General features: G+C 38.5%; 1 pseudogene across 1 annotated transcript; it reads right to left on the minus strand.

The window, feature by feature from the left end:
* Nucleotides 1-7,130: 7,130 nt before the first annotated feature.
* LOC308418673 (protein regulator of cytokinesis 1-like) lies at nt 7,131-9,333 on the minus strand (annotated as a pseudogene). Its single transcript has 2 exons — nt 8,298-9,333; nt 7,131-7,778 (listed from the first exon to the last, which is right to left on the minus strand). The product of its transcript is annotated as a protein regulator of cytokinesis 1-like (transcript).
* Nucleotides 9,334-9,642: the final 309 nt, after the last annotated feature.

A 9,642-nucleotide genomic window follows, 5' to 3' on the forward strand; every position in this document is an offset into this window, starting at 1 on the left:
TTATACTGTCAAAGTTTTCTTAGTATTTTATTCTAGCGCATCAATATCTCTAAAACTAATTATTTCCTATTAACTTTAGAAAGATGGAAGCTGAACAGAGAGAGGATAGGTGACTTATCTCAAGTCAAACATATTGTGTATATTAAACATGGAACACCAGTCAGAATGGTTAAGATAAAAAAACTCAGGTAGCAGCAGATGCTGTCATAGATGTGGAGAAAAAGGATTGCAAGATGATATAGCCACTCTGAAAATAAGTCTTGTGGTTCCTCAGAAAATTGGACATAGTACTACTTGAGGACACATACTTCTAGGCATATACCCGAAAGGTGCTCAATATATAACAAGGACTATGTTTCACCATATTCATAGCAGCCTTATTTATAATAGCAAGAAGCTAGAAAGTACCCAGATATCCTTCAACAGAGGAATGGATACAGAAAATGTGGTAAATTTATACAATGGAGTGCTTACTCAGTCATTAAAAATAACAACTTTATGAAATTCTCAAATGGATGCTACTAGAAAATATCATCCTGAGGGAGGAGATCCAATCACAAAAACCACATGTGGTATGCACTCACTGATTAGTGGATAATAGCCCCCAAAATCTCAGAATACCCAAGATAGTTCACAGACCACATGAAGCTCAAGAAGAAAGAAGACCAAAGTGTGGATTCCTCAGTACTTCTTAGAATGGGAAACAAAATACTCACAGGACATAGGGAGACAACGTTTGGAGCAGGCACTGAAGGAAAGGCTATTCAGAGATTGCCCCACCTGGCAATCCATTCCATATCCAGTCACAAAACCCAGACAATATTGTGGATGCTAAGATGTGCATGCTGACAGGAGCCTGATAAAGCTGTCTCTTGAGATGCTTTGCCAGAGCCTGACAAATACAGAAGCAGATGACCTCGGTCAGCAATTGGACTGAGAAGAGTGTCCTTGTTTGAGGGGTTAGAGAAAGGACTGAAGAAGCTGAAGTGGTTTGCAACCCCATAGGAAGAACCAATATCAACCAGCCAAACCCCGAAGACCGTCCAAAGACAAAACCACCAACCATAGAGTACACTTGGAAGAACCCATGGCTTCAGATGCATATGTAGAAGAAGATTTTTTAGGCCTCAACCACAGGAGAGAATCTTGATCCTGTGAAGGCTTGATGTTCCAGTGTAGAGGAATGCCAGGGCATGGAGGTGGGAAGGAGTGACTACGTGGTGTGGGGAAGCACTCTTCTAAAGTATGGGGGAAGGGTGTATAGTTTAGGGGGATTTCAGAGTGGTAACCAGGAAAGGGGATAACATTTTAAAGGTAAGTATAGAAAATATCCAGTAAAAAACCAATGTAACTAAATAAATACAATAAAAGGATTGCATAATTAAAAAAAATAAAAACAGAAGCAGGCAGTTACCAAATGTCAGGGATGTATCTAATTACAATCATGAATACTATGGGAACAGAATGCTTTTAAAAACCACATAGCTGTGTAAAATAAGCTACAAAAGCTGATACATAAATAATTTTTTAAAGAAGAAAATAGACAGGGTTGCATCACACTCATAGGCAAAGACAATGCCAGGCAGAAGGAAAAGGCAGACTATCCCAAAGGGAGAATAAATGAGTTCACTATAAATATACTGTGAACTTAAGTCACATATTTGTTCCCTTTCAAAAAGAATGTTGGAAAGTAAATTTTTCTGTCTTTAAAATGTTTGTGTGGTTAATATGGAAATACTGTGCTAGTTCATTGGTAGTTGCATAGATGTTACAAATAAACATACGGTGAAATTTCTTTCTTGATTTTTTTTCAGATGGTATATGGAATCTAGGCATATGGAATTATAAACATTTAAGAAATATGAGTTCTTAATATATCTGTGAGAGAAAAAAACAGAGTTTTGTAGTGGATTAAAATCAGCCTTTATTATTAATATCTGTTATTTTCTATGACCACCAAGGGTGAACCAGAGCTGTACCATCTACCTGTTACCTACTACATTCATATAAAAAGCTAAAAACCTCTCTGCTTGACAGTGTTTGCTTTCTATAGTGTTTGGGTCATGTAACATCTGGCTTACAGATAACATTCAGTAGATCTTCAATATAAACATCCTTCTGATTGGCACAGTCCAAATAGAATTTATTTAAGTTACTTTTTTCTTTCCTTTACACCTATAATAGTGTCCAGATCATAGTATGTGCTTGTGACAGCAGCCTTATCTCATCTATTGTGATAGACCTTGAGGTGACAAAGACAAATATGTCCTGTTCACCTTTGATAAGTTCATTGTAATACCTACAACATTTTCCTTCATCTTTTCTGTTGTTGTAAGCATTCACATGTCATAAGCAGTAGACCATAGTAACCACACCTCTCAAACATGGGTAGCATATCCCAATTTCTGATTGTTATAAATTTCCTCTGAGAGAATCCTTCTAAGGACAGCTTCCCTTTGACCTAATTGCTTTTGTTCCCAGCTTTGCTCATCCACCCAATTCCAACTTGCATCTATATTCTTATGTGTCTTTTTTGCTACTTTACACCCAGTTGGCATGATACTTTATTTTTAAATATGTTGTATCCGAAGCCTTATCATAATCCATTAAGTCAAACACTACTAAAATCATTAATTTTTTTTTCTATTGGGATACAATTCACTGAGTTAAAACCTTTTTCCAACTTGACAAACAAAACAAACAAAGAAAAATCAGAAAAGGTAATCTTACAAGGTGACCTCTGACTAGATTTGTAGTCTTACCTTCTAAGCTACTCTGCAACTTTAGTGCCAGTTGATTGACAGTACAGTGTACTCAGTAGTTGATTTATTGATTGGTGTTTCTATATTAATTCATTTGTTAATTCAGTTGTTCATTCATTCATTGTTAGAATGTTAATTTATTTGTACATTTCACGACAATTTATTCACTCTTATCTCTTTTACTTCTATTACTCTTAGTTGATCAAGGTCCTTATCAAGCATATCATTTAGAAAAAAAGTGAACATTGACCCCAAATCCTTCAAATGCCTATGTAATCTTTTAAATAACATTAAGAATGTGATCATTTCAGTAGAATCCTAAGGACAGTAAATATCTTTCATTAATTGTAGGAACAATTTTCTTCCTCTGAAATTCTCTTCCATCTTCTCTATTAAAAATATATCATCTTTAAATATTAATATAAGCAACTTTCTATAACTTTCCATTGAAATCCATAGTTGTTTCTATTGTCCTTATGGATAATATTTTATTAATCCCTCTGCTATACTCATTATTTTGTATTACAGTCCATTGTATAATTTTTCTGTAATCTGTCATCATTCTATTTCCCTTAGAACTTTCCCAGTCTCTCACACAATGGGTAAATAAAGAACAAGAAAATATCTACAAGGCCCTAAAAGTTGCATCATAACATGCTAAAGATAAATTTATGTGTTTTACATAATAGCACGAGTAAATTCCTGGGAGAGTGTTCTCATTGCCATTTACCAAAGGAAACTTTTCTCTCTTATGCATAAGACTCCATACTTATCATGAGATATGGAGAAATCTATATACTCCTTGCATTTAATACCACATATTTTAACTATTCTTTCATCTTTTGCTCTACCTTATTGCCATATAAATCCTAATATCCTAAAGCATACCACCACAACTTCAGAGCTTTAAAACTTAGCAATATCCCCTAATTCATTAATTTTGCCAACTGTACTATGAAACCCACTAGAAAATCTTGTGACATCAAAATGACAGATCATGTTTTCAAAACCGAATGTTAAGAATAGCATACATAACAAATGAACCTAAAAATTATCCCTCTGTGCAGGTTATCAATAACACAGAGAAAGCACCCCTGGTTATCTTTCTTACACATTACACACTTCTTAGGTTAACTCAGAAGCATCACCTTTACCTGAATCTGCTTCTCTACATGTCTTTTCAATCTCCATAACTAACATCTACTCTATCACTCTTATGTGCATATGAAAACAAAGCAAAAAGATCTTCAAGCTCTTTCCTCTATTTACTCCAGCTACCTCATGACTGTGCCTGCGGGGAGATGCTAAGCACAGCAACAGTTTCAACTTGCCAGAAGGAGGGAACATGATCACCATCACTCCTACCATCATTCAGACTAAAGGCTCTTCACTTCTTCCTTACTGTCCGTTACCCATCTTCAAAATACATGTAATTCCATTTTCTTCCTTTTAAAGTTACCCTAGTCAAGATAATTACCCAAAATATATCTTGACCCAAAATATACATCCAATGAGTTTACTTTGGATATTTCAATAAGTCCTTGAGAGAAAAAGCAATGCTCAAGGAAAGAAACTGAGTTAAATCTGAAATCTCTAACTGACAAGACTGTTATTCAATGGATAATGTGGTGCCTTTAGAGAAAAGAAACTTAGGTTAATGGCATAGAAACTCCTCAGTATGGATGCTGGGATATTTATAAACCAAATTTTATCTCGCAAGAAAAGGGTTGATCTGCAGTACTATGTGGAATTATTGGATTCCAGACATTTTCAGTGGCCATAAATATATCTTAAGTGAATCATGGCAGTGTCTGAGTCATTGTGCTTGAGAATAATGGCTGTGGGAAAGAGGTGTGAAGGGAAGTGGGCATGCCATCTGCTTACGTTTCATGAAAACAATGGACATGAAGATTTGATCAAACTGCTATCCTCAAATACTTGGCACAGAGAAGGTATTCTGCAGACTAAAGTGGCGTAATGTGCAGTGAACAATTATTCTATTCATCAGAGCAAATTTACAAAAGTTAATCAGAAAGTTTGAGTTTATAGGTTACCTAAACTCTATTCATCAAAGAGAGATCATCCAATGTCTGTTGTGTGACATAGTTTAGTTGAGTTTAGTTGTCTTACTTCTCTTATACACATGTATTGGTATTTTATAGTTATTTTTTAATGTAACTCACTTTAGTAGTGTAATAGAAATGTCTTTTTTATAGTACTGTGGTGAAAAATCTAAAAACAAGATGTTGAAAGGAACATTCTTTCACAGCCCTCAGAAAGGGAGTCCTTTGTTCGTCTTGCTAGCTTTGGTTGGTTAACTCTAGCTTCAAATTTGTCTGTTACTGTGGTTTAAGGTTATCAACAATAAATTACTTCTCTACATTATAATGAGTTATATCCACAAGGTTTTAAATTAAAGATCATATGCTGAATTCTAAGACATGGAACTTTAATATAACCATTTTGATTATATTTTGATAACAATATCCCTGAAGTCAAGTCTAGGAACAAACTTGGCGCAGAGTAGTAGTAATAGCAGCAGCAACAGCAACAGCAGCAGTGGTAGCAGTAATTTCCACCTTGTTACATCCTGTCTCTTCTTAGGATGAAGCTAAAGTGCATTTATTCACAAGAGGATATTTATTCAAGAAGATAAAAATAAGATCTGCTAGTATTGTTAAACCCACTCATGTAGTATAGGACTGTGCTGGTCACATGTTTGCTTGTTAGAAAGTTGTATGGTGTGCAAAATTCTGATTGAAGGGAAATGGTGTAGAGATTGTGTGAAAATGTGGACAGGGAGTAAAGGCAGTTCTCACATCACTCTTGTGATCCCATAAAGAAAAAAATAGCTGTTATGAAAATGAAAGTACAGTCTAACCAATCAGTCAATAAATAACAAAATTGTCTCCCAACTCCCCAGATTCTGACAGCTTGAATGACATTTCTAGTATCAAATATCCTGCTTTAAGTCCCATAATCTAGATTCATAACATATCACACAGCTAATTGTCTGATATCTGCAGGACATATCTGATAATGATGAGATTCTGTGGATGAACATTAGGGGAAAACAAAGAATGAAGAATGACCTTACTACATACATTATATATATTGTACTCACATAATTTCTGTAAAATCTGACTTTAAAAAGATTCTTATGTACATAGTTATTAAGGATAACTTTGTAAAAATAGTAAAATATTTGATCACATTTCTCATTTTTTCTCAGGAATCAAAGTGACACTTCATATAAGTGGTCTTTCATATAAAACAGGTACAATTCTATCGCAAGTACACAAGACCACTCTTATTCCACTGTGAACACAATGAGGATTCTAACTTACTGTTTAACCCCTGACTTTACAAGCAAACCAGTGTCTTGATTCTCTCATTTTTTTACATCTTATTTTATTTATTTTAATGTATTTTAAAACAACATGTATATGTGAATAAACAGCACACAGACCAAGTTTTAAAGAGTCATTAAATGTATGGACAGAACTGGCACAGAGAATAAATAATAGTGTTTTTGAGAAAGAGTAGTGAACTGGGTAGGCAAGAGCTTCATGGATGCGATTACATTGGCAAATTGTAGATGTGCAAAGTTGCTGAGTCCATGACAGAAACAGCCCAACTCACCCAGATAGCCTCTCTGGTTGTCAGCTACAGGGAATAGACTAGGCATAGTGAGCACTGGGAAGCACTGCACAGGTCAGACAAGCGTGTGTCCACACACACACCTCAGAGACTGCACTACAGAAACAACTCTTACTGCTACTCTTGGCAGCTAGTCAGCCATCTCAAATGCTAAACTCAAGAAATCCTCGCTAGGACAATGGTCGGGACAGGCTTCTGGGTAAGATCAAGGCTACCATAGTGGCAGCATGAATCAAATGTCCACAAACTAAAACATCTATTTTTTAGATGTTAATTCCAAATATACCAGCCAGAATTACTTCATGTCTCCTACCTTGTACCCCAAAGCTGGACACAATATTTTTTTCATTTTCCAATATAGTGTTGAAATAAGACAAACCTTTGATCATTCTTTAAGTAGAATTATGGGGTAGAGAAAAAAAATTAGCTACCAGATGTTAAAACTTGTACTTAACTATCATACCTAGCTTTTAAGGTCTCTCTTGACTCATAAACAAATCTTTGTAGACTCCGGCTGTTGTACTGTCTAAGTTAGGTGCAATTATAGAACCTGCCCAAGGTCACTTCAAACATCTAAACAGATGAAAACGTACTAAGTCACCCCTTGTATACATCAGTCCAGTCTAGGCACAGGAAGCCACAGCTGGCTAACTGGACAAGGGTTCTCAGGTCTGGATGATGGTTTAATTGAGGATTCGAGAAGTAGCATCAGATATGGAAGCCTTTGAAAGTTCTCGGGCTTGAGATGCTGCCATTGAGGTCCAAGTTCTGCTTGTTGGCCCGAAGCCAGGCAGCTCTAGGTGTTTTCTTTCCAGAACATAGAGAAGTGACTACTGACTTGCTGCCAGAAGGGGGTAGTCGAGACACAGGTGAACGGTACACTGATCCACCAAAGACAGGCTGAAAGCTACTATTGGGTGTAGCACTAGACAAGGTAGTAGTGTTCATCTCCTTGTTGGGAGTCTGTCCTGGTCTTTTGCTAGGTGTCCGGGGAGTACTGCCAAACAGCATCTCTGTCTCTGTCTGTCTCTTGTTCTTTAGTTGCCTCTCCTGTTTGGCTCGCTCTTTCTCCAAACGATGCAGTTCCCACTGTTCTGCAACGTACTCCATGAATTTCTGCCCGTTCACCACAAATGCTGTTGAGTGCTCCTGTTCCCATTGTTCAATCCGTGCTTTCAACTTCTCTTCCAGTTTAGGGAGTGTTTTCTGGAGCTTTGCTCATTCCTTTTCTTCTTTTAAGAGATTTCCCCCTCGGTTTGTAAACCGACTTGGATCTGAAGCTTTTCTCTCAAATTCTAGGAAAACTTTCCAGCTCTCTTCCCATTTCTGGACACCTTCAAACAGTTCCTTGTGTGTCCCGCGCAACCGTCTCGCCTGCAAGAACGACGCGGCACACAAAATAGAATCCTTCTGCGGTAAACTTTATTAATCTGGAAAAACCGGTACTTGCTTCACGTAACGAAAAGGACGGGGAAAACCAAGAGATCCAAGGAGACGAACAAGACGAACAAGCTCCACGAGACGGCCGAAAACCACGAGGGGAAGAGAGGAAGAAAAGGGGAAGAAGAGAGAGGGAGAGAGAGGCAGAAGAGAAAGGAAGAGAGGCAGAAGAGAAAGGAAGAGAGGCAGAGAGAGAGGAGCTATCCAGCCCGTCCCCTATAAAAGGATCAGTCCTTGCCTTGGACGCGGAGCCCCCTGATTGGTTGAAACTCACCAGGCCCTCTGACGCCACGGGAAGAGGCGGAACTCATGAAGCGGAAGTTACCCAGCCTGTGCGCACATGGCTTGTTTACTGCTAACTCCAGCCAGATATCAGCGCCATCTTGTAATGACGGAAGCGTGGGAATGTGTGGGCGGCGCCCCACACTTGTGAACTTCATAGTAGTTTCTTAACCGTATAATCTCAACGTCACGAAGATGGAGCACGTTTGCTGTGTAGTCCTCAGAATGGTAAGGGGCAAACGCCTGCCTCTGTTCCTGGCTATAAAAACACCGGTCCCAGAGCTGAGCCAGCTCCATTCGAATTTTCTCAATCACTTGCTTTATATTTTGCATCTCAGTTCGTCTGACCGATCCACTTCTAATTTCAACGCTTTCCTGATTTTGGTTTTAGACCCAGTCATAACTGCAGCCACAGCTTCTCTCTCTTCTTCAGGTATTTGTCACCAATCCCAGAGCTCTCGGATCTGAGCACGGAGCCCCTCACATTCTGCTTCGTTTTGTGATTTTTTTCATTTCCAGCTGCTTCAGCAGCTTCTGCAGCATTGCGATGTTCTCCAGTGATAAACAAAAGGCGCTCTCATCTTCACACACGACATCTTTCTCAAAACTTGTATTCGGAGTGTGCTCTAACTCTTCCATACACAGTATGATTTGTCTCGATGTTGACAAATTGTTCATGCCTCGATTCCTTTGTTTTCCTCAAAGTTGCTACTCGTTGTCGGAATAGGTTCAGCTCTTCTAAGGTGGGGACAGTGGTGTTGTCCACATCACAGGGAGGCATACAAAGAATCTCACGGAGTTCTTGAACTTGTTCTTGAAGTAGCTTAAGTTCCTGCTTTCTCTCCTTCTTCTGTTTTCTCATCGATTCTACTTGAGTGCGCAAATCCTTTTCTAGTTGCAAGAGAGTTGTTTCTTTTTCTTCCTGAAATGGCTTCACTTGTAACTCACTGCACAGGGTACTCAGCTCCTTCTGACAGACGGAGATGTTTTTGAGAAGCCTTTCCCGCAGGCTCTCCTCTTCAGCAATCATTCGATCCAGAAGATCCTTTATATGCTTCTTTACAACCTCAGTTCTTTGTAGCCTCTGTTCCTCTGGAATCCCAATTAATTCCCATATCTCCCGAAGGTGAGTCAGAGCTTTCTGGAGGCATACGATGGACTAGTCCGCTAGCACCTCACTTCTCCTCATAGTGGATGCTCCAAGCTGTCCAGAATCAAGACCCTCCACCTCCCACGCTCAGGACGGGAGACGGTATCCAGCAGCAGCAGCCTTCACCTTCAGTCGGTCTCTGATTCTGTCAATTTTTGACAGAAATGGGCCACAAGAGCATGATGAGGTAAGAGAAAACACAACTGGAGGTCCCAGTTTAGTTTCCGCATAACTGAGTCTTCCTGACGGTTGTTATTATTAGATTCACATGTGTCTACATGCATTGATAAGGTTATTCAGAAATCATTCAGAAATCCTACAAAGATATATTAATATGACTGAAAGATA

The sequence above is a fragment of the Micromys minutus genome (genome assembly GCF_963924665.1).
Source record: "Micromys minutus genome assembly, chromosome: 3".
In the NCBI taxonomy this organism is placed as follows: domain Eukaryota; kingdom Metazoa; phylum Chordata; class Mammalia; order Rodentia; family Muridae; genus Micromys; species Micromys minutus.